The 25,774-nt window shown below is 37.0% G+C and overlaps 1 pseudogene; it reads right to left on the bottom strand.

The window, feature by feature from the left end:
* Window positions 1–2,727: 2,727 nt before the first annotated feature.
* Window positions 2,728–13,868, bottom strand: LOC114039639 (annotated as a pseudogene).
* Between the last annotated feature and the right edge of the window lie 11,906 nt (window positions 13,869–25,774).

Here is a 25,774-nt window from a genome sequence, read left to right as displayed (position 1 = left end):
CTTTCTACTCATAACCATAAAAAGAAAAGAAATTTAAAACTAAATAGAAATTTAAAACTAAAAGATATATTCCAAGAACCCCAAAATGTTTGTATTTAAGCTCAGGGAAGGGGCAGCTAGGTGGCACAGTGGATAGAGCACCAGCCCTGAAATCGGGAGGATCTGAGTTCAAATCTGACCTCAGACCAAACACTTGACACTTACTAGCTGTATGACCCTGGGCAAGTCACTTAACCCCAATTGCCTAAAAATAAATAAATAAGCTCACGGAATACAGAAGTTTAATTGTAATTCATTACTATGAATAATTAATTAATTTGATTAACATTTCAAGTACTTGAATTCAAACTTCACCCTTCCTGCCGCAAAGAGGCTACAGTGTTAGCCTCTCAGCTCTGCTCCCATTTGTCTAGGAACCTTAGGTCCTACTCCCCTTGCTGCTATTTTTTCTGCATACTATTCTCCTTTACATCAAAAACTTCAGGGAATGCAGGTCCCTATAGGGTATGGTCAGCCCAGGCATCTTAATCCTGTTTAAAAAGAATGGGGGAAGGGACAGAACTCATATTGGCACCCTGATGCCACTGCCTCTTTTTACCTTCTTTGACCTTGCCCTGTCTTCCGTAGCTCATGCATCTGTAATATCCAACATTATTTTCCTTCCTACTCAACATTCTAGCTGCCTCCTTCACTGCCACAGGCTCACACACTCAGGCATGCCAGGGCAAAGAGTAACAGAGCAAGGGATATTAGTCACATAAAGAAATGGCTCCTGGCAGGAAGAGGGAAAGCCCATCTCAGCACCCTAGATGCAACCTCTCTGAAATTTTCTCACTCTTTCACTAATAGGGCCTGCTCCCAACATCTTGAAAGTGCAAGCCCTTTAAAAATCAAATAAAGAAAAGACCCTAGGTATGAAGGGACTGGAGGTAGTGGGAGAGAGGAAGTCGAGTTGCTTCTCCAACAGCCCTGGCCTGTGGTCTATAAGTGAAAGATTTTTTTTGAATTTATGGAATAAAACAAGCATTTCCATAACATAGTATAATAATGTGGTCTAAGTGAAAGAGTAAAGAAAACATCAGATAGGACTAGCTCTGGCTAGTTGGCTTCAAGATTAAGATGGCACATATGGTGGGGAAAAGAATAGATTGAGCCTTAGAGGGCCGAGCTTTGAATCCTGGCACAAGGGTTTATTAGTGTAACCTTTTAGCAGATCATTTAACATCTTTGGGCACAGATTTCTTCATCTGTAAAATAAGCAGGATGGAGAAGATGACTCTATAGTCCCTTGAAACCCTAAATCTATGCTGCCACCTTTTCTGTCTGGGATGGGTTGGGTTTTTTGTCTTGTTTCTTGTTTTTAGCATATGGCTCAGTACCCAAACTAGGAATAGAACTTACAATTCACTCTGGGAACAAAACAGCTGTTTAGGTTTCTTTGTTGGGATAAGTAAAAGAGGAGAATCTTAATTTAGTCTATGTTAGTAAATTGTGCAGAATTGCTTGGTGAGAAGGGATTTTGAAAGAATTGGCTAATGAGGGTTTTAGATTTATCTATAGAACTCTAAAACCTCTGCAATTCTGTCTGAACTACTAAGATTGGCTAGGCCATAAAAATGAGCCAAAGAATATGAAATATTTGTCCATGGGATTATTAAATTCCTATATTTACTCCAGATCTGGAACAACTGAGCCAGTAAAAGGGTAATTGGTATTAAAAAAAAAAATCTCTATTCCCACACAGTTTGCTTACTTGTTTTGGTTTTTTTGGGTATTAGGCAATGGGGTTAAGTGACTTGCCCAGGGTCACACAGATAGTAAGTGTTATGTGTCTGAGGCTGAATTTGAACTCAGGTCCTCCTGCATCCAGGGCCAGTGCTCTATTCACTGTGCCACCTAGCTGTCCCCATATACAGTTTACTTTCATAGGATCATTTACAATGCTTTGCTATATTTTCAAAAGCTTCCTTTTTCAATCTTTTTCCTTCATCTTCCCACTTTCCATATTCTTTGATTCTCCTCCCTAGGCCCACTTGTTTTCTATTTCTTTATAAGACACTGGATTAATTACATTCAATTCCTTATGTCTCTTTTTTTTTTAACTATTTATCTCCTTTCTTTTTTTTTAAACCACCTTTCTCCCCTAATATCAACCTTCCTGCTCCTCCTTTTATTTAGGTATTTAAATTCAGCTCAGCCCAAGCTATTTCCTGAGAGATATTAGCATGATTAAATTGGGTTTTCTGTGTGGTTTCAGGTTAGTTTTCAGGTTCCAAGAAGCTTTCAATCAATACAAGAAGAGGGTGAATTTTATTTAACAAGATAAGATTTATCATACAGATTAATTATAATTACAATTTTTGATTAGTTACATGTAAGTGCCCACTACGTATAAAACATTGTGAAAGGTACTGAGAGATCTACAAGGGGTAATATGAAATACTCCCTGCTTTCTAGAAGCTTTTAATCTACTATGATTATTCATCACATGATAGTCACTGAAGGGTTTTGTTGGTTTTTTTTATCATGAAAAAGAATATAACTGTATTTACGTAGGCTTAGGTCCTAATTTTGGATATTTTAACTTTCTTCTTTTCAATTGGATATGATGGATTTTAAGTATCTTCCAAAGAGGCAGGATACTGGTAGGTTTATCATTATATTAGTGACTCCACAGTAATGATAATCTGTTCATGAATAATTGGCATTTGGCATGATCCATCTTTCCTAGCAAATATAGCTTAAGAACATGTTAATCTGATTCTCAACTACATATTCAGGTGGATGGACATCATTAATGCCATAGGCAATGGTCATGTCCCAGGCATCAATGACACCCATGGCAAGATGCTGGAAGATGTCTCTCAAAACCAGAGACTGAATATAGCCATGAAAGTCACTAAGTTGCTCAGGATCATTATTAATTTCCCTTGCATGTTCACCCTTGAGGATCACTCTTGTCTCTGGGCTTCTCTGGAATAGACATTTAATTGCATTAAGGACATTGATGGCCCGTCAGATGAAGATATCAATGGGGAAAAACCTAAAGTGCTGGCCCAGAGAAAAGACAATAATGGTGTTTCTGTCCCCAGCCGTCCTGTCAATGGCATAGGCCAAGTACTCATTCTCTTTTGCTGAATAGCTATGTGAGCCACCCAAGGGGTAGCCACGTCTTTGCCACTGAATGCAGATGTTCCTTTCCAAGTCCACAACGAGTTGATGACGGAGTTTCCCAAATCCATGGAGGTCAATGGACCTTAGGAGGTCAATGAAGTTCAGTGCTGATGTCAAAAGGAAAAAGTAAAGTTACACATTAAATAAAACAAATAAATATCCTATTGAATGACAAATTGAATATGACACAACCACATGTGGCCAACAGCAGGATCCCATGTGAGAAGAGAAACATAAATGAATTGAATGATTTAAAGTCATATACAAATGGACAGTGTTATGTGTTTGGTTAGTGTTTGTATAACTCACTTTGGTACTTATTTACACACTGTCTCATAACATTTTCCAACTACTCCTTGTAGCAGACTCATTTCCCCAAGTAGATTGTAAGCTCCCAAAGGACAAGAACTATGTCTTCTACTTTCTTTAATCACACACCTTGACTACCAAAGGGCTTAGCCTCAATAATTTCCTATTGTCTCAAAATGAATGAAACTCCATTTAGGAAAGAGCAAATCTGGTACTCAGAACCATGAATCAGAGCACAATGTGGTATGGTGAATAATCCTACCTCTTTACTCTATACCCCTAAATAAAGCACAGACAAAGCCAGGATTCTGAGGCCCCAAGGAAATACTCAGAAAACTCCTTGTTAGGTGCAAGTAAACAGCTCTCTGGGGCATTTCCAGAACAAGGACAACACTGGCAAGTATCTGGTCCTCTAGAGACAGAAAAGTAAGGTAGATTTCAGTGTTTTCCTCCTGTTCCTTGATTCTGGCTGCTCTGTCTCTCTCCTTCAGGCTAAAATCCAGCCAAACTTGACTTTTCTCTGTTCCTCACATGTGACACTGTCTCTGAACTCTATGGCTTTGTGCCAGCCATCCTCTTTACCTGGAATGCTCTTCCTCCTCATCTCCACCTTCAAGCACCACCTTCTACATGACATTTGTCCTATGCACCCAACTGCTAGTGCCTCCTTCCCAACCTATCTTGCGGTTAATTTATTTAGTAGTCATTTTTATTTATTCTATTTATATTTATTTATGTACTTGTCTCCATTAGAATATAAACTTGCAAGAAGTGTTTCATTGATTGTGTTGTATCCCTAGGGTCCAGCAGAGGGCCTGGCACATAGTAGGCATTTCATAAAGGCTTATTGATTGTTTGAAATAGGTAAAATATCAAAGCATTCTGATTTATTGAATCAGAGAGATCATGTAACACTGTCAAAATCAAGTCAAGTCAATAAAGATTTATCAAGCACCATGTGCCAGGCACTGTGCTGAGCACTATTAATACAAAGAGAAGCCAAAAATATGTCAGTAAGTCTGTTGATAAACATTTATTAAGCACTTATATATCAGTAAGGAAGCTAGGCAGAGCATCGGATAGAGTGTCAGAACTGGAGTCAGGAAGATTCATCTTCCTAAATTCAAATCTGGCCTCAGATACTTACTAGCTTTGTGACTGTGGGAAAGTCACTTAACCTTGTTTGCCTCAGTTTCCTTATCTGTAAAATGAGCTGAGCTGGAGAAAGAAATGGTAAACCACTCCAGTATCTTTGCCAAGAAAACTTCAAAGGGGTCATGAAGAGTCAGACATAACTGAAAACAACTGAACAACAACAATGTGCCAGTTACTGTATTGAGTGCTAGGGATACAGAGTAAGGTTAAAAAAAAAAAAACAGCCCCTGCTCTCAAGGAACTCACTGTCCAATGGGAGAGATAATGTGCGAACAATTATGTACAAACACAGTTTGGAGAAGATAAATTGAAAGTAATCTCAGAGAGAAGGCATGAATATTAAGGAGTGGGAAAAGTTTCTTGAGGAAAATGAGACTTTATGTGATACTTAAAGGAATCCAGAAAAACCAGAAGGCAGAGATAAAGGAGAGTGTTCTAGGCATAGGGGTCTGCCAATGAAAATGTCTGAGGTGAGAGATGGATTGGTATATGTGAGGAAAAGCAAGGAGTCCAGTGTCACTGGATCACAGAGTGTGTAGAGGGAAACAAGACTGGAAATGTAGAAAGGGTCCAGGTTACAAAGGGCTTTGAACACCAAACTGAGTATTTCGTGTTTGATCCTAAAGGTGACAGAGAATCACTGTTATTTGTTGAGTTGGAGGAAGGAGGTGGATATGATCTGACCTGAACATGAGAGATCATTTTGACCTTAGTGCAGGGGTGGAGAACCTGCAGCCTCAAGGACACATGTGGCCCTCTAGGTCCTCAAGTGCAGCCATTTGACTGAATCCAAACTTCACAGAACAAATCCCCTTTTATTAAGGATTTGTTCTGTAAAACCTGTGGCCTCCAGGCCACAGGTTCCCCAGCCCTGGCTTAGTGGATAATAGAGTGGAGTGGGGAAATACTTGTGGCAGGGAGAAAAAAACCAGCAAGTTATTCAGTTGTCTAGGAATAAGATGATGAGGGCCTGTTCCATGGCAGTAGCAGTCAGCATGTCAGAACAGAGAAGAGAAAATATGCAAAAGATGTTACAAAGGTTAAAATAATAGGACTTGGCAACAGATTGGATATGAGAGATGAGAGACAGTGCAGAGTCAAAGATGGACATCTAGATTATAATGGGTGACTGGAAGGATGGTAGCACCCTCAACAGTAACAGAGAAGGCGGGAAGAGATAAGAGTTTGGGAGTGAGATTGTGAGTTCAACTTTGGACATGCTGACTTTATAACATCTACGGGATATCCAGTTTGACATGTTCAGTGGACAATTAGAGGTCAGGAGAAAGGTTAAGGCTGGATATAAAGACACCTGATAATCATCTGCTTAGAGATGATGATTAAAGCCATGGGAGCTGATGAAATCACCAGGTGAAATAGTAAAAAGGCTGAAGAGAAGAGGAACCAAAACAGAACTGCTGGGTTGGTGTGACCTGCATGAAGATCCAGCAAAGGAGACTAAGGAGTGGTCAGACAGGGAGCAGGAGAACCAGAAGAAAACAGTGTTAAGAAAACCTAGAAAGGAAGAGAAGAGTATGACTGGCAGAGTCAAAGGCTACAGAGAGGTCAAGAAGAATGAGGACTGAGAAAAGGCCATTAAATTTGAAAATTAAGAGTTCATCGGTAATTTTGGAGAAAGAAGTTTCCGTTGAATGATGAGATGGGAAGTCAGACCTCAAAAAGTTAAGAGAATGGCAGGAACAAAAACCTTCTTAAGGAGTTTAGTCACAAAAGAAAGGAGAAATATGGGATGATAGCTAGCATAGATGGACAGATCAAATGAAGGTTTTTGGAAGATGGGGGAGACATGGGCATATTTGTAAGCAGTTGGGAAGCAGGCAACAGATAAGGAAAGACTGGAGACTTGTGACAGTGGTAAAGACTGAGGAGGCAATCTGCTAGAGAAGATGGAGTAGAATGGCATCGCTTATATATGTTGAGGGGTTTGTCTTGGCAAGGAGAAAGACCACCTCTTAATATGAGACAGGGAGGAAGGATGAGGAAGGATGGTTGAAGGCATCTCTGTGGTGTGAGATGAGGAGGAAGATAGCAGAGGGAGCTCTTGGTGAATGGACTCAACTTTTTCAGTGAAAAATGAGGCAAAGTTCTCAGCTGAGAAGGTGGGGGGAAGGAAAGTCATCAGAGTTTTCAGGAAGGATGAAAAGGCTTAGAAAAGCTGCTGTGGTGAGTAGGATAAGGAATTTATTGGGGAGGTATAAAAGACAGCTATAACAACTGCCTATGTGACATTAAATAGCATAAATTTATATGTATACCCAGTCAGCACAGTTTTGTTATTTTTTTCCAGCTTTGTTCAGCAGCATGTGAGTAGGATTAAACGCAGTAGATGATTAATGATTCATTTCCTACTTGGAGAACAGTCTCAAATAATGTGTACTGGCAATGTATTATCGGCTTTGCACAATTAAAATTTATATCAATAATTGAATGGAGTCAAAACATACTTATCAAATTTATATATAAAACACAAAAATAAATGACCAATTTCCATACAGTGACACAAGAAATATTGCAACAAAGTTAAAAGATTAAAAAAAAACAGAAAAAAATTAAAGATATCTTATATTTTAAAAAATAGACTTGGAAAACAGATTAATGAGAAGCAATTTAAGAATCATTAAATTACCTTAAAATCATGACCAAAAAAAGAGCCTGGGTATCATATTTCAAGGAATTATAAAAGAAAACTGCCCAAATATATTAGAATCAGAGCAAAGTGAAAATAGAAGGTATCCAACAATCTCCTTAAAAGAAAGCCCACTCATTAGCTGTGTGACTCTGGGCAAGTCACTTAATCCCGATTGCCTCACCAAAAAAAAAGCCCAAAATGGACATTCTCAGGAATGTCATAGCCAAAATCCAGAACTTTCAGGTCAAAGAGAAAATATTGCAGACAGCCAGAAAGAAATATTTCAAATACTGAAAAGCCATCATCAGGATAAAACAAAATTTGGCAACTAACAAACTAAGAGAGTCAAGAGCTTGGAATTTAGTATTCAAAAAGGCAAAAGATAAAGGCTTACAAATGAGAATAACATCCAGCAAAGCTGAGTACAGGAGGAAAAATGGGCCTTTAAAGAAATGGAAAACTTCTAATCACTCCTGATTAAAAAAAGACTAGCATGAGGCAGAAACCTTGAGATACAAATAAAGATAGCAAAAGAAACATAAATTGGTAAATATGAGCGAACAATCAAAAGAGACTAAAAAAAGATGGAAATGTTTACATTTTATGGGGGAGATGCTACAAGTGTCCTTTCACTACTGTAATATATCAAGGGAAACAGAGGGAATTAAATGAGAGGGGGAACTTCATAGTGACAGCTGTTCTGATGATCTTAAAAGAAGAAAGAAAAGGAAGAAGAAAAGTTATATTATTATAGAAGGAGGAGTGAGGGGAATGGAGTGTTGCCCATAATTGGGATGGGTGAGTAGAAGACAATACAAACAAAAAGGAAAGTGGGAGAGGTAGAACAAGCACACTTGAATCTCACTTTCATGAACTAGTCAGAAGAAGGTAAAGTGCACACAGAAAGATTTGGGTATGGAAATCTATTTCATTCAAGCAGAAAACAGGAGGGGATGACAGATTCAGGAATGGATTAATAATAAGCAAAAATAACTCTAACCTCAGAGGGCAAATTGTGACAGGGGGCTTAAAAGGAAAAAAAGAAAGTAATAATTTATGAGTTAAGATCTGGACAATGGAAAGAGAAGAAAGTCAGGAAACTAAAAGCTAATTGTATCAGGCATAGAACACTAGCACTAAGCACATTCCTTTCTGACTACCCTCTCCCTTGTAAGGAGGTAGCGAGGAACAAAAAGGAAAGAAAAGATAAAAGTATTAAGGAAAATACACAATTAACTATCACCATTGTAAATACAAATGAAATGAACTTACACATAAAATAAAAGGATACCATGATGGATTAGGAAAAAAAATAATAAAACATAAAGATGCACAAAAAGTTAAAATAAGATGCTGGAATGAAATATGTTTCAATTATATTTTAATTATATTAACTTAAAGAGGTAGGTATAGCAGAAATGATCTCAGACAATTCATAAACAATGAATGCCATACTTAACACATATGCACCAAATGGCATAGCATCTAGACACTTAAAGAGAAAACTAAAAAAGTTACAGGGAGATATAGACAGTAAAACTATAATGATTGGGGACATCAATATAGCACTTTCAGAGCCAGACAAATCTAACAAGAAAGGAAAGAAGGGAAGAAGGGAAGAAGGAAGGAAGGAATGTTAAGTTAAATATAATTGATTTCTGGCAATTATAGGATTGTGATAGAAAAGAATATGCCTATTTCTCTGCTGCAAATTGCATCTTGACAAAAATTAACCAGGTATTAGGCCATAAAACCTCACAAATACGGTAAGACAAAAATATTAAACACATCTTTTGCTGACCACAATGTAATAAAAATTATATTAAACATAGAGCCATTAAAGAAAGAATTAAAAACTAACTGGAAACAAAATAACTTAATATGAAGGAATTAGTCAGTAAACCAATGAACAACAGAAAGGATAGATAATTACATTAAGAAAAAATACAACAATGATAAAAAAGACTGACATTTTGGAGATGCAGCCAAGGCAGTGCTTAGGGGAAAATCTGTATCTCTAAACACTCATCAACACAGAGAGAAAGAATAGATCAATTAATTGGGCATAAAACTAAAAACAAAAACAAACAGGAAAACAATAAAAAAAATTTCATTAAACACCATAATAGAAATATTGATAATCAAAGAAAAGATTAATAAAATTTAAAAGAAAAAGTTCATTGAAACAATAAATAAAACTGAGTTGTTTTTTAAAAAAATAAAATAAATTTTAAAAAGCAAGAAGAAAACCAAATTACCAAAATAAAAAATGAACAAGGAGAATTCACAACTAGTGAAGAAAAAATAGAAGTTATTATTAGAAACTTTTTTACCTAACTATGTGAATAAAACTGGCAAATGTTGACAAAAGTATAAAACATTGACTTATGGGAAAAGAAATATAGAATTAAAAGACAAGTTTCATAAAACAATACTGAACAAGCCAAAAAACAAACTCCCAAATTTAAAAAAATATATAATAGGACTCAAAGGATTTATAAGCAAATTTTATTTTACAGTATCCTCCAAAGCTCTCTCCTATACTCTCTTCTCTTTTCTCACTTGGTAGTCTCCTTAGATCCCTTGGGTTCAACTAACACCTCTGCAATTAACAGGCAGATGATTTCCAGTTCTATTTATCTACTTCTAGTCCCTTAATAAGGTGTCTCAGGAAAAAGAAAGGATACTGAAGCTCTTCAAAGGTCCAAAGTTGTGAGTTGCCTTGACCCTGTGTCACTCCTACATATTTCTCTCACTACCATTGTACTTTGTGTTTCCACCCACTCTTTTTTCCTTCCTAGACTCAGTGTGAGTACATGCACCTGTGAGGGTACATGAGTTTGTGTTTGAGAGGAGAGCCATCCACAAGGCTACACTTAGAACCCTGGGAGTAGTAACAGCAAGTAACACCCAACCAGCCAGTGGGTTGTATGATTTAGACAAGTGAGCCTCAAGAGGGTATTACACATGGGGGCTTATCCAAGGTCAATTACAGAATGTCCACATGTACTCCACAGGCTTTCCAAGGAACTTCCTTTACACGTCACCATGACTCTCCCAGAAGCAGACTTCCAAGTTCTTCATGTGGGAAAGTTGCATTAGTTGAGTAATTAATAGGATCAGCTTATGTACCAGACTCCAGTTACCTATGCTACAAAAAACACTCTCTATATTTGAGAAAGAAATCTTTCTCTCACCCTCATTCTATGATTCTATTCCATAATTCTAATAGTTAATCCAGGCAGGATAGAGCAGAGAATGAGAACTATAAATAAATATCACCAATGATTATTTGTACAAAATGTATAAATAAAATCCTAGAGAAAAGACTACAGTAATATGTCCAAATAGTAATTCAGTATGACCAAGTTAGATTAATAATAAGGATGCAAGGATAGTTCAATATTAGGAAAACAATTAACATAATTAATCCTACTGAAAACCAAAATAATAAAAACCAATCTATTTTATCCATAGATGTAGTGAAAGCCATTAAAAAAACATGATACTCTTTTATGGGGGAGAGGGTGGAGAGAGAGAGACAGAGAGAGAGAGATCTAAATAGCCCAGGCATATAAGGCATATCAAGGCTATTTCCAATGATCAAAAACACAAATTTAAAAACAAAAATCAGTATTACTTGCAATGGGGAAACATTAGATGTAGTCTCTATAAGCACAGGGTACTCTATAAACATAGGGTAAAAAAGAATACTCTTATACCCACTATTTAACACTTTTGACTTCATGATTATGTGAAATTATGGTTTCCTTGCTATAGGGAACTCCCAAGGAAAAAACTCCCTCTGCCAATGCAAATGTATGTGCTCTACAAAGGGCAGTTAGGTGGCACCATGGAGAGAGACCTGAACCTAGAGCCAGTTCAAATCCGGCCTCAGCCATTCACTAGCTATGTGACTCTAAGCAAGTCATTTAACTCTTGTTTACCCCAATTTCCTCAACTGTAAAATGGGGTAAAGATGATAATAAATACCAACTTTGCAAATTTGTTATGAGGATCAAATTAGACAATATTTGTAAAGTGCTTAGCACAGGGCCTGACACATAGTAGGTGCTATATGAATCTTAGCTATTATTATTATTATTATTATTATTATTAATATTATCATTATTAGAGAGTTGCTTAGGACATCAAAGAAATTAAGTGACTTGCCCAAAGTCACACAGCTAATATATGTCAAAGGAAGGACATGATTCCAGGTTTCCTGACACTGAGTTCTTTTCTCTATCAGGCATACCATGTTGCTTCACCATCTATTTGCAAGCAATTTGATGTTTTACTTAGAATACCCCCAGAGGACCAATAAATAAACTGAGATGAAAATAGCTTTAGAAAAGTGGCAGGACACAAAATAAATCTGCAAAATTCATTAGCATTTCTATTTTGAAAGAGGAATTGATATTTGAAAAAAAAAGAAAGCTCCTTCAAAGTAGCTTCAAAATGCATAAAATATCTGGAAGTCAATCTACTGAGACACACTCAAGACATACAGATACAATCATTTAACAATCTACAGAAATGAAGACGGAAAAATGGAGGGATTGTGTTAGAGCTAGACAAAACCTTAGAGGCAAAGCATTCAAGCCCCTTCATCTTTAAGGAAAGGAAACCTCACAGGTTAATTGATTCCTCCAAGATTATACATTAATAGTAATATGCAGCTCTGTCTCATCCAATACTCTTGCCATTACACCATGATGCCTACTCAACTGTTTACAAAGCCAATTAACTATCCAAAGTTCCTGATGGTCCCTAGCAGTTCATCTACAGGATACTATACAAATGTTTGAAATTTTAATGTATGTATTTATGAATATTAAAGTAATTCCATGTGAATCATTAAATAAAGCAGAATTGCTTTCAATTGGTGAAATGTGTATATTCAGAGGGAGGGTAATAACATCATTTGGTGATCTTATCATCTCTCATGTTTTCACTTATCTTCTATATGGGAGCAGCTAGGCAGTGCAGTGTTTAGAGCCGTAGTCCTGGAGCCAGGAAGATCTGAATGTAAATCTAACCTCAGAGACTAGCTATATGACCTTGAGCAAGTCACTTAACCTCTCTCTGCCTCAGTTTCCTCATTTGTAAAATGGGGATAATGATAGAACCTATCCCTCATGTTGTTGTGAGGATCAAATGTGATAACATAAAGTGCTTAATACAGTGCCTGGCACATAGCAAGTGTAATATAAATGTTAGTTATTATTATTATTATTATTATGCAAATAACTCTCAATAGCTCAAACCTCTCTTCCAACCTCCAGTCTCACATTTCTAACTACCTACTAAATATTCCAAATTGGATGTCTCATTGACTCAACATGTCCAAAACTGAATTCATCATATTTTCCCCAAATTTCCCCCTTTCCAAACTTCCCTATTAAAGTGTAGGGTATCACCATCTTCCCAGGCACCCAGGCTCACAATTCCAGTGTTATCTTTGACTCCTCACTGTCTATCATATCTGTTGTCAAGTCATTTGATTTCACTTTCATAACATTTCTTGTACACACCCTCTTCTCTCCTCTGACACTGCCGCTACTGTGGTGCAGGCCGTCATCTCTTCATTCCTGGACTGTTGCAATGGTCTCCTCTTTGGTTTTCCTGCCACAAGCCTCTCCCCACTCAAATTCATCTGCCACGAATGGGTCTTCCCAAAATATAGCTCTGATCATACCACTCCCCATTCAATAAACTACAGTGATTCCTTATTGACTCTAGGATCAAATACAAGTCCCTCTTTTTGGCCTTTAAAACTTTCCATGACCTGGCCCCTTTCTACCTCTCCAGTATTCTTAGACCTTACTCCCCTCCACATACTCTGTGATCCAGAGACACTGGCCTCCTCACTGTTTCTCACTGATGCCACTCCATCTCGCAATTTGAGCATTTTCATTAATTGTCCCCCATGGCTAGAACACTCTGCATCTTCATTTCTACCTCCTGGCTTCCCTAGCCTCCTTCAAGTGTCACTCAAAGTCTCACCTCTGTAAGAAGCCTTTGCCAGTCCTCCTTAAGTCTTAATGCCTTCCCTCTGAGATTGCTCCAAACATCCCGTATCTATCTTGTTTGTACATAGCTGCTTGCGTGTAGTCTCCCCCATTAAACTATGACCTTCTTGAGAGCAGAGACCTGTTTTAGCCTTTCTTTGTAACCTCAGCATTTAGAACAATGCCTGAACATGGCAGGTGCTTAATAAATACTCACTGACTGACTAATTGGCTGACATCCTAGAAAAACAATACTGAAAAGTTTCTGATTAAAAGATTGACAATAGAGCAAAGGTATTCATGCCCTATTTCACCTTCTACCCCGAACACAAAGAAACAGTTTCTGAAAAAGTTTCCAAGATTAGCTTAATGCTGTAAAGTACATCATCCACTGATGGGTTGTGGAGTCTTCTATTATATAAATGAGCTTCCCCTTCAGACAATCTTTTATTTGGGTCTCAGTCTGGAACTGGGACAAATTGCAGGAGACCAGATTCCATGTGTTCTTCCAGAAGTATCCATCAGGGATAGAGGACTTCATCTCAAGCTTGTATCTCTCTGCCACTGGTGTCTTTTGGTCTGTCAACACAAATATAATATGATTTTAAACAACATCAAGCAAACCATAGGTATTCATTGAGAGTCCACTGAGAGGCAGCATGGTAAAGTAGAATGAATGACATTTGGAGTTAGACAACCTAAGTTCAAAACTCAGCTCTTATTACATGCAAATTGCCACTTTTTTGGGCATCAGTTTCCTCCTCTATAAAATGAGGGGGTTCAACTAAATAACCCCTGAGGTCCCTTCCACCTATAAAATTATGATACTATTGTTTGTTAAATTGTTAATTGGCCTGGGAGTAGAGAGACCTATGGTTTAGTATTCTCTGTGTAACTCTTACTGCTTATCCTTGCTCAAGATTCTTTGACCTTCAATTTCCTCTTCTATGAAATGAGAATTGTCCAAAAAGATTATCTCTAAGTTCTCTTCTAACTAGGATTCTGCTTAATCTTTCTATCTTCTCCAGGGGCTAGCACAGGACTCTGTACCCAATAGATACTTCATAAATATTGGATGAACTGAATTTAAGACATCTATGTTTGATGCAAACAAATGAAACAGACTGGACACTTCTTCAGGACTTGCTATGCCTCCCTAAATAGGGTAGAAATGTCCTAGGAAAGTGGTCAATAAATATGGTTCTGGTTAGTGAATACAATTAATCTGTTTTCTAGGAGCAAGAATGTTATCTACCAAAAGCGAAAAAAAGTGCTCAAGATGTCAAATGTCTCTGGCTACCTTGTGAGTCAAAGCAATTACGAGATTACTTACTTATGTGTCATTCTCTGAATTTCTCCCCTTTGCCTTAGCTTATCACATTACCAGAAACACCATCATGGTCACTGATTCCTTTGAGTTATCTTATTCCCAACATTAATTGTTCCAAACCCTTTTCTCTTTATTCAGATCCTAAAATAGCATCTATATGCATGCACACATGCTCGCATGCACACATGCACACACGCACACGCACAGAGCAATTGACCTACCTTCATACTTCACTGAGAACATTGAGGCAATATAAGAGCTCTCCCTCAGCTCCTGGGATTAAAAACTTCAATACCTTCATCCATTCTCTCCTTTTCCCCTCCTATCTCAGAGGATCAGATATCTCCACTTTTTGCCAAAGCTAATTTCTCTAGCTAATTCTTTGATTCCACATACTACCATCTCTTCTAAGACATGAAGAGGCTAAATATGTTTATATGGAAACCAGAAATGGGAATCAAGATCCATGAGAGTGTAAAGATACATTCTGCCACTAAGTAATTGCATGCCCTTGGTCAAGTTACTTAACTCATGCATCTTCAATTCTCTCTCTCCAATGGCTCCTTCCTACCTCCCTACAAATATGTTCAGATCTCTCCAATTCTTAAAAAAAATGTTTTAACTTCCTTCAATTCTACAACTCTATTCATAGAATTACAGAACATCGGAGTTGGAAGCACCTACAGAAGCTATTTAGTCTAACACATACTTAAATATTCAAATAGATCTTTTATCCCATTAATTTAAATGTTTCCTCCAACAACACAAACCAAGCCCATCCATGCAGCCCATCTGGTGCAATTCTTGTACATGTCTTTCCACAAGTTCCCAACATGTTAAAGGACTTCTTTGCTTTCTCCTGACATCATGAGAATGAAGTTGAATATTCATGCTGTCCATCTCTCATCTTTCATCCTTGCCATATGGCTGACCCATCTTCTCTTCTTATCACAGGTGCCCCTGATGACTTCTTTTACATCTATTCTTCTTTTAAATTCCTTGTGGTTATATGCTACAGCCTGATCAAACCTGCCATACACCTCACTATTTTCTTCTGTGTGATACTTATTTAAAAACTGTGGCCTTTCATGCCTCACAGTCATACAACACCACCAGTAGAATACTGGTTTAGAAAAAATGGGCTTTTCTTTCCAGGAGAAGTTTGCAGTCATTAACACAGCTTTGTAATTTTTCTAAAAGCAATCCAGCCCTTTCTCCTCCTACTATTTAATTATGGGTCCAACTCATTGTCCATTTGTACTGTTTTTTTCCTGCAAATACATACTGATTGATAAGTTGTATAGGAATATAGTTGTATGCTATAATTGGAACAATAAACATTGTTGTGCCTTGCCTGATGTTTATGATCAGTGAATAGTTCTCTTTTTGTTGTTACATGTTTCAATTATTCATGAATGATTTAATGTATGTATGAGAGACTCCTTGATGGAAGAAGGCCTTTAACTGAAGGCTAGTGAATCAACTGTTCTTCATAATTGACCATCAGTAAGCACAATGAAATCTTGTATTCTCTGCATCTTTTAGTCATTTATAAAATGGCAAGGAGAAGGAAATGGCAAACCATTCCACTTTCATTGCCAAGAAAAACTGAAAAAAGGTCACAAAGTGTTGGACACAACTTAAAATGACCAAAAAAAAAGATGATAAGAATGTGATCACTGTAGGTAGGCAAAAACCTTCTATTAACATCGTCCGATGTTCTCAAATATAGATAAGTCATGAAGATTTTGTATAGATGGGAAAGTATTCTCAATCACCTTTTTTCTGTGTTAATAAGGTGCCAAGTTTTTTCAATACCTTTGGTATCTTTCCCTCCTTCAGATACCTTAGAAATCAATTTTTCCATGCCTTCACAATTGTGTCATCTCCAGTATAGATCTCTTTTATGTACATTTGGTTCAATGCTGTCTTTAGCCTCTTTAATGTCATTTCTACCACTGCTATAAGCCCATTCAGGACTAGTGTTAGAAATCATTTGTCCTTTGTGGTGGAAACACTTTATTATTAAAAACAACAGCAGCAACAACATTGCAGATCTTTCCCATCTTTGTTCTTGTGTTCGTTACCCTTCCATTTTTCATCCTGAAACACTCTTGGGATGATATTGGGCTTAGATGGCTCTCTTGCCAAGTTTTCTATAAATTGTTACTATCCTCCACTCTATCTCTTTGTTTTGTGAAGAAATTCTGCTCACAATCATTCATTATCCATCTTTGTATGATTTTATCTAAACCAAAGTTGTCTTTAAATATCATCTATCTTCACTTGGCAGATACAAAGTCAAATATTTGCCAACTAAGTGTCTTTGGGGACACTTTTGGTATCTTTTCATGGTAAATTATTATAGGCAGTGTCAATATCATTTCTGCTGTCCAATACATATTTTTCATTATAACTTATAATTTACTTCTTTGAATAATTCAGGATTAATTTGTTTCCATTACATGCCATATTTTTATCTTTTCTTTTAACTTTTTCTTTCTTATAGTAAGTTTTGTTGATATATTCTGCTTCTTCCATAATCATAGTTATTCCAAATATCCTTCCCCATCCCCCTGCAGTGAATCATCTCATAAAACAAATAGCATTTTTTAATGAGGAAGGAAAATCAGCACAAGTGACTGATGTATTGAAAAAGTCCAAAAACATGTGCAGTATGTAACAGCTGTGGACTTCCCACCTCCGTGAAGGGATGGGTTAGTAGTGTCTTCTCATATATCGTCATTTGAATCTTACTTGATCTTTACAATTTTGTTACATTCACTTTTGATTTTTTGGTGTGTATTCGTTCTTTCCATTTACATTGCTATAGTTAACATGTATATTACTTTCTTAGCTCTGCTTACTTCATTCTGCATCAGTTCAAGTAGATATGTTTGACAGGATTATGTTTAAGACTTTTGAGTCAATGTTCAATAATGATATTGGCCTATAGTTTTCTTTCTGTATTTATCTTTCCTTGGCTTAAATATTAAAAATATATTTGTCTCAAAAAAAGGATTTTGGTAGTCTTTCTTGATTTCTGAAAATAACTTGTGAAGTATGGGTACCAATTATTCTTCAAAAGTTTTAAGGACAAGGAGCGTTCTTCATCTCTACCCCTACCCCACCCTGTAGCTCCTTTACAGCTAGATCTATTTCCTTTTTTGAGATTGGTTTATTTAATATTTCCAGTATTCTGATAGTTTGGGTATTTTATGTTTTTGAAAGTATTTTATGTTTTTGAAAGTATTTCTCTATTTCTTTTATGTCCTTGGTTATGTTAGCATATAACTGTGCATAATATGTCTGATTATATTTTTTATTTCTTCTAGCTTTGTTGTGATTTTACCTTGCTTATTTGCTATTTTGCTGATTTTTTTCTGCCCTCTTCTTTTTAATCAGATTAGATAAAGGTTTATCAACCTTATTAGTCTTTTCAAGGAATCCATTTTTAGCTTTATCATTTCTTTGATTTTCTGTTTCCAATTTATACATTTTTCCTCTAGTTTTTAAAATATTCTTTTTTGTACTTCTTTTAGGTTTATTTGTTGGCCCAATTTTTTTAATGTATATTCAGTTCATCAATCTTTTATTTTTCTACTTTGTTAACATATAGTTATAGAGATACAATTTTCCCCCTGAAGATAGCTTTAGCTGTATCTCAGAAATTTGTTGTTTATAGTGTTTCCTTGTTATCATTTTCTCTTTCATAATTATCTTTATGATTTGTTTTTTGACCTGCTCATTATTTAAGATTTCATTGTTAAGTCTCCATTTGGGTTTCTGTCTTTTGTTTGTGGTCCCTGAACCAATTATTATTTTTATTGCATTATGATTTGTAAGGTTGTGTTAACTATTTCTACCTTTTTACATTTCTTTGTGATATCTCTGTGCTGCAGTACTTGGTCAATTTTTATAAAAGTTCTATGTGGTGCTGAGAAATATGTACATTCTTTTGCAGATCCATTTGGAAGATGCCATATGTCTTTTAATTCCAGTTTCTTCAGCAATTTGTTCAGTTCTATGTTTTCCCTTTTGTTTTTCTTTTGGTTAGATTTAGCCAAAATTGAGAGAGGGATATTGAAGTCTCCTGTCATAAGTACTGTGTTATTATGTCTTCTTGTAGATCAGATGTTTCCTTTATGATATTGGATGATAAGACATTTAGAACACATGAGTTATTCCTAAATTGACTTGCTTTCTATGATTCCATTAAGTATAATGTAGTTTCTTTGTTTATCTCTTTTCATTTTTTGAATGTTTTTGCTTTGTCAGGTAGAATGAGGGCAACTACTGCTTTTTTTTAATTCACTTGATACATAGTAAACTTTTTTTCCATCCCCACAGTTTTATTTTGTGCATGTCTTTATTTTTAAATGTATTTCTTACAAGCAACAAATTGTTGGATATTGTTTTCTTATCCATTCTATCATTCTTTCTCATTTTATTGGCTTGTTTAATCCATTCATATTTGAAGTTGTGAGAGTTAGGTTTATTTTTCCTCCATTTTCTCTATTATCTTTTCACGTTACGATTTTATGTTCCTTGGTTACTTTAGCTTAGTCTTTTTTAAGGTGGTCCTATTCCTATTGGCTCTCTTCCTCTCACATCTGAATCCCCCCTCTCATTTGTTACCCCCTTTTCCTTTGGGCTTTTGCTTATTATTTTCATTTTCTCTCCTGCTTTTATCTGATTATATAATTCTTTTTCCCCTCTTCCCTTTTTTATCCTCTCAGTCAAATAGATTTCCCCTTCCTCTTTTCCCCTTCAACTAGTCTTATTCATTAGGTTTTGTTATATATTAATTTTTATATACCTTTCCAGAGTTGTCTCACTCTCTTCATATTTCATCTTCTTTCTGACTACTCTAGACCCTCATTCTCTGCTTCATGACTCTTTTAATTATCTAAATTCTCTCTATTCTGTATATTCCTCATGCAATCAAAACTTTCAAGGTATCCATTCTGGGATCTCCCCTCTAGGCAGTTTCTACCACTACTTTGTAGAGCTTGCCCCATAGATTCCCCTTTTCCACTGTACCTCACTCCCAGAACAGTGCCAATTCTTACAGGTGTCAGAGAGAACACTGCTATTTGGTAGGGCCCCATCAATACCACCACCATGTCCCTGATTATGCAGCCCATCACTGATCTATACCCTGGTTACCTTTTTTCCTATTTACTTCAAAATCTCCTTAAAACCAGGCCCTCCTACTTCCCCAGGTGCCAGTTGCCCCCAGAAATTTCAACTCCCCTCTCCCAAGGTAGGACAGGTAGTTTTTTTAAGCATCGAATTCCCTAGACCAAGCCTAATGTAAGGCCACCATCTCCTTTCACAGAATATCTCTTTACTCATAGAAGCATTCATCAGTGGAACTCCCTCCTGCCACTAAAGCAAAGCCTCCTGCCTTTCCTCTTCATTTCAATACTTTCCCCCTTCTCCTCATCCAGTCTGCTGCAGGCTCGTTTCTTCCTGACACCATAAAAGTTGCCTTCCCTTCATTGCTAGTTTTCAATTTGACCCCAGGACAACACATATTCCTCTCTATCCTCCTGTTTCTTTCTCCTCTAATATAGTTCCCCCCACCCCAAAAAAAAACACTGATTCACTTGTAGGCAGTGTATCACCAGGTTAAGTCCACAATGCCTATGCCCACCTTTTCCCTGTTACCTCTACTGAACATCTGCCTCCACTCCTCCTTGTTTACATTTAGAAAGAAGTCTCATGCTGGTTTTTCTGCTGTCACTCTATTGTTGTTGATGTCCTTGGCTGCTGCATTTATTCACTACTCCTCCTATATTTCTGTTGTCTGAGGTATTTGAGAAGCAAATAATCTCTTCAGTTCTGGCTTTCTTCCTAAGGATGTTTCAAGTGCTTCTTTATTATTGAACATTTTTTTTTCATTTATGGGTAAGCTTAGATTTGAAGGGTAGGTTACCTTGGTCTACATCCTGAGCTCCATTGCTCTTTGAAACATATCATTTCATTATCTCTTGCATTTTCTTGGAGTTGCAGAATGTTATTTTATGTTATTTTAATTTCCTTTTCATTGTATTCGAAGGTCTTTCTCCTGATTGCTTTCAGAACCTATTATTTCTGAGTTGAATTACTAAATTTAATGAATCAATCAATTATTAAGTGTCTACTGTGTGCCAAGTATTGTGCTAAGCACTGGAGGCATTGTGTGTCTCGGAGTTTGTAATCTTGAGATTTGTTTTTTTGTGTTGTTGGTTTTTTTTTTTGGTTGGTTGGTTGGTTGGTTGGTTGATTGGGTTGCTTTATTTTTCTAGAGGCAATCTATAAATTCTTTAAATTGGTTTTTCATTTTCTGTGTTCAGAAGTTCTGGCCATTTCTCTTGTATTTTTTCTTTTATTATGGTGTTTAGGTTTTTCATCTTGTGATCTCCTTCTGGGAGACCTAAGATCCTTAGGTTGTCTTAACTCATTTTATTTTCAAGATTAGTATGTTTTGCTTGCATAGTGACCATATTTTCTTCAAGCATTATTGGTTTTTGCTTCTCTTCTACTAGATTGTCCTTCATTTCTGTGTATTTGCACTGCTCATAAATTGTTCCCTCTTTTGTTCTTTAGTGAAGCTTGATATTGCATATAACAGTTTTTTTATTCTGCCCATGATTTTTGCTGTGTAGGACTTAAATTTTGCTCTCACAATTCTCATTTCTCTTTTGAACCACTAAGAAACAGTGTGTTATGATTCCACGTTCTTCTCACATTTCACAGACCCCTATGTCTTATCAAAATGTTCAATCATTTTCTTTTGTTTTCAGTATTTATTCGTAGATGCCTAAACTTGTTTACTAGACCTGGAGACCACGTTTCCTTCTACTGTTAATGTTTTACCTGTTAATTTATCTCCTTTTGTTCAAAATCTTTCCATTTCCTTTTTCCTGAGGTCTTTGGTAATTTCAGTCTCCCTCCTCCCCTTCTTACTTTCCCCTGTTGTTTGCTTTCTGACTCCTTTCCCTCTAATGATGGTTTCCTTCCAGGCAGGATCTCAAATCATCTTAGTTTCTTACCATGCTGGATAATTTATGGTTCACCAGCCTATGCCTCTGCCCCAAGTGACTTTTGAATAGACAGAACTGGAGTCAGCTGGATGCCAAGCTCTTTTCATCAGGCTTAGTGGAATGCCACACAGTACTCCATACACACACACACACACACACACACACACACACACACACACACATACACACACACACTAAGCTGTTCTAGTGTATGTTCTGCTCTTTCTGATCCTCAATTCTCTGGCCCAGCATCAGCAATTCAAAAATTTTCTACACTGATGTTTTGTGTATGATTTCTGTAGTTTGGGTCATTGAGGCTCTAGAAGAGGGAAGGGTGAGGTTGAGCTCTATTTCAAGCCAGTATGTGTTCTGCCCCTTTCTGTCTGCCCTTCTGTTCTCCTGCAAAGATCTTTTGCAGCACAAACCACTGCCCACAGTGGTGTTGACTCCAGCAAGCTGCTTGCCCTGGAGTGTTGCCCCAGCATTGACTATCTACAGTGAACCTAGCAAGTATCTGCCCTAGAGCAACAGCTGCTACACTGGCTCACTATTGCATCTAAGCAAATTTCCATCACTTGGAACCAGATCTCCACAATATTTGAAAGAAGGAGGCACAGAGTGTTTTTTTTAAACAACTGAGGGGTACTTTAGATCCCTGCACACTGCCATATTCCACTTCCCAAAAAAACCAGAGGGTTTTGTTGAAAGTCCACATGTCAGGTCTTTGGCTCAGATAGTGTGTAGCCTCACCATCAGTGGCATGGAAGGTGGGGGAGGAGTGCTGAGTAAGCTAAGAGTTGGTGTCAGTGCATGGGTTTTATTATTTTTTTAACCTTCTTTTGGATTATGGATGTCCTAAACCATGGGGACAGTAGAAGTTGCTTTATCTTTGGCACATAATTTCTGTTTTGGAGAAATGTGAGAGGTTATTGAGACCAGAAAATATATGTAGTCTGTCATCTTGTTAATCTGTGACTCAGAAGTCTTTTTACAGCTTTTTAGTAATTCTGATAGTTTGTTCTGACAAGTTGGTGGTCTGACTGTATACAGGCAGCTGAATGTAACCAAATTCATTTTTGTGGTTCCATTGTTACGTGGTTCTTATCATGTACATTACCTACCAATTCTTTTTTTGTACAAATTATTCATTATGTAAACACATGAGACTTCTGTATTAACAAATCTTTGGCTTCTATTGTTCCTTTTTCCTGACCCATGCTTTCTGACATATTTCTTACCATCTTCATCTAACGCCATCCTCTCCTTTAAAGTCACTAAGTATCAGAGTGTATGTCAATTAATTTGGAGGATCTTCTCAAGGTTACAATAGAATACAATAGATTTCTCTACCTTTTCATTCTTAACAATTGATATCATGCATAAGTTGAAATTACTTTCATGATGGTCTTTTTGCAAGTGCTTATCATGGGTACTGAAATATGAGATAACCAAATTCCCATGAAATAATATTCTTTACTGGTTTTGGATATACAATAAAATCAATTCTCCCAACCCCCTTCTCAAAGAGGACCTGTAAGCCATCCTTCCATTTATCTGCAGCTGTCTCCTTTTTTCTGGTATCAGTTATAACAGGAATGTCAAGAGTAATAAAATTCTATTCCTCCAGCTGTATGGCAACTCGTTGGTCACTGGGAAAGTACCAATAGCCAAGTCAAAGTTCAAATTTATAGTCAGTCTGAAAACTGTAATTCTTGGTACCTCCTGTCCCCTCTTTTGCTACTTTGCCACTGACACTCTCATGGCCAATGCATACCAGTACAAAAATAGCCTCTGCAACATCTCCAACAAGAAATCATCCACTCTTTACTTAAAGATCACTTAGGGAAGTCAAAACCGCCACCTTTCGAGGCAGACCATTCCATTTTTAGATTACTCTGATTATCCAGAAGCTTTTCTTTATGTCAAACCTAACTCTATCTCTCTGCAACTTCCACCCATGGCTCCTACTTCTGCCCTTTGGTGCCAAGCAAAAGAAGTCTAATCTCTCTTTCAATGGGCCTTCAAATATTGAATGCAATTATTAAACATTACTCAATTCTTCTCTTCTTCAGGCTCTTTTTACTGATCCTGAAATGGTATCATGTCAAATCCCTTCAACATCCTGGTCACCTTCTGGATGTTCTTCAACTTATCTTTCTTAACACATGGCACTCAGAACTGAACAAAATAATCCCAATATGTTCAGACTAAAACTGGATAATTACCTCTCTAGTCCTGGATATTATGTCTCTCAACATAATCTAAGCTTGTATTAGCTTTTTGTGGCTACCGTATCACACCATTGACTCATACTGAACTTAGAGTCCCCTAAAAAAATCCAATTGTTTCTGCCATCTTGTAATTGTGATGCTGTGTTTTTTAACTTGAGTGTAAGACTTCTCATCGATTCCTTTCAATGTTATCTAATTAGATTTAGTTCAATATTCCTAGGATGATAGATTTAGAACTTCATTGGAATTTAGAGGTCTTCTTGGAATGAGGATCATCAGATTGTAAGAGTATCTATTTAAAATTGGAAGGAACTTCAGAGGTCATCTAGTCCAAATCTTTCATCTTAAAGATCAGGAAGCTGAAGGCCAGGGTCACATAGGTGACTTTCCCAAGGTCACAGGTAATAAGCATCAGAGACAGGATCTGAACTCAGTAATCTGACTCTGGAGCCAGTTCTTTTCCACTGTACTAGGTTGCCTCATGAGGAGTATCTCTGCCTGGGGTGTTTCTCTTTGATGCTGAATTCAGGAGCTGCCCCTGCTGAGCCCTCCCTTGGGCCTTTCTCATTCCTAGGTCTACTAACTGCTCCCTGTGTTAGGCTCTGTCTAAGGCTTTTCCTCCCTGCTACTAGACTCCAGGTCTGCCTCCATGCTGGGTTCTCACCACAAGGGCTTCAAGGTCTCCTCCAGTTAGTTTTTGCCTAAGGCCTTTCTCCTGTTACTGGGCTCTTCCCCTTATTTGCTGCTCTGGTCTAACTGAACTCCATTGATCCTCTTCTCTAGTTGCCCTAGGGTTGCTTTGCACAAGACTTTCCATCTGCCCCACTTTGTGTACTTCATCATTTCTGCATGATTCTGACAGTCTTTCTCTGTGTCTCTGGGTTATATGGAGAATTCTATAGGTAATTATCATTTTTTAAAACTGGTGCATTTTCAAACTTTACAAGAGTGTTTGCAGGGGATTGGGACTCCTCTAGATCACAGCACACTGCCATATTCCCCAAACCTTCACTGTTCATTCATACTCTCTGTGTAACCTCTTTTCAATAATCAAAGATTTCACATATTTCTGGAAGAAATTAATCATATACATAAGCATTATCACTCTAAATGAAACCAGAAATCATTTTTTTTAAAAAGGCAAAGATTAAGAAAGAAGTGTGAGGAAACTAGTTAAAACTATTTAATTTTCTGTATTGAGGGTTTCTTTTGTGGGGGGGAGTTAACTTTTAGGAATCTTTGTATTTTAAAGTTTATATGACAACTTCCCAAATATTCAAAAATATATGTATGGGGCAGTTAGGTAGAGTAGTAGATAGAGTACCAGGCCTGGAGGTAGGAAGACTCATCTTCCTGAGTTCAAATCTGGCCTCAGATACTTACTAGCTGTGTGACCTTGTCACTTACAGTTAAGCGAGGCAAGTTATTTAACAGTTTGCCTCAGTTTTCTCATCTATAAAATGAGCTGGAGAAGGAAATGGAAACCACTCCAGTATCTTTGCCAAGAAAATCCCAAATGGGGTCACAAAGAGCTGGACGTGACTGAAAATGACTAAACAACAACAACAAAATGTGTGTGTTTAAACTTTGTGTCATAACTGATCAAATCAGAGAGATAGATAAACACTAATTATTGGTTACAAAATTGGCAAAAAGTAGTCTAAGAAAGAATATTGGAGGGACAAAGCTTATTGACTTCTCCCAACACTGATTTTTTTCTCTTTCTCTCATGAAACTCTGACCAAGAAAAGTTAGTTATGGAGTGTTTGTTTCCTATGACAGGATTTTTACTTCAGAAAGAAAATACATAGGAAACAACTGAAGAAAGACAGATTTCTTGGGCAGAGGGGAAAGTTGGCAAGGTTACCAGCTCAAGGTAC

Source organism: Vombatus ursinus, unplaced genomic scaffold, assembly GCF_900497805.2.
Source record: "Vombatus ursinus unplaced genomic scaffold, bare-nosed wombat genome assembly UNPS02012156.1, whole genome shotgun sequence".
In the NCBI taxonomy this organism is placed as follows: Eukaryota; Metazoa; Chordata; class Mammalia; order Diprotodontia; family Vombatidae; genus Vombatus; species Vombatus ursinus.
This window is presented reverse-complemented; position numbering and strand designations above follow the sequence as displayed.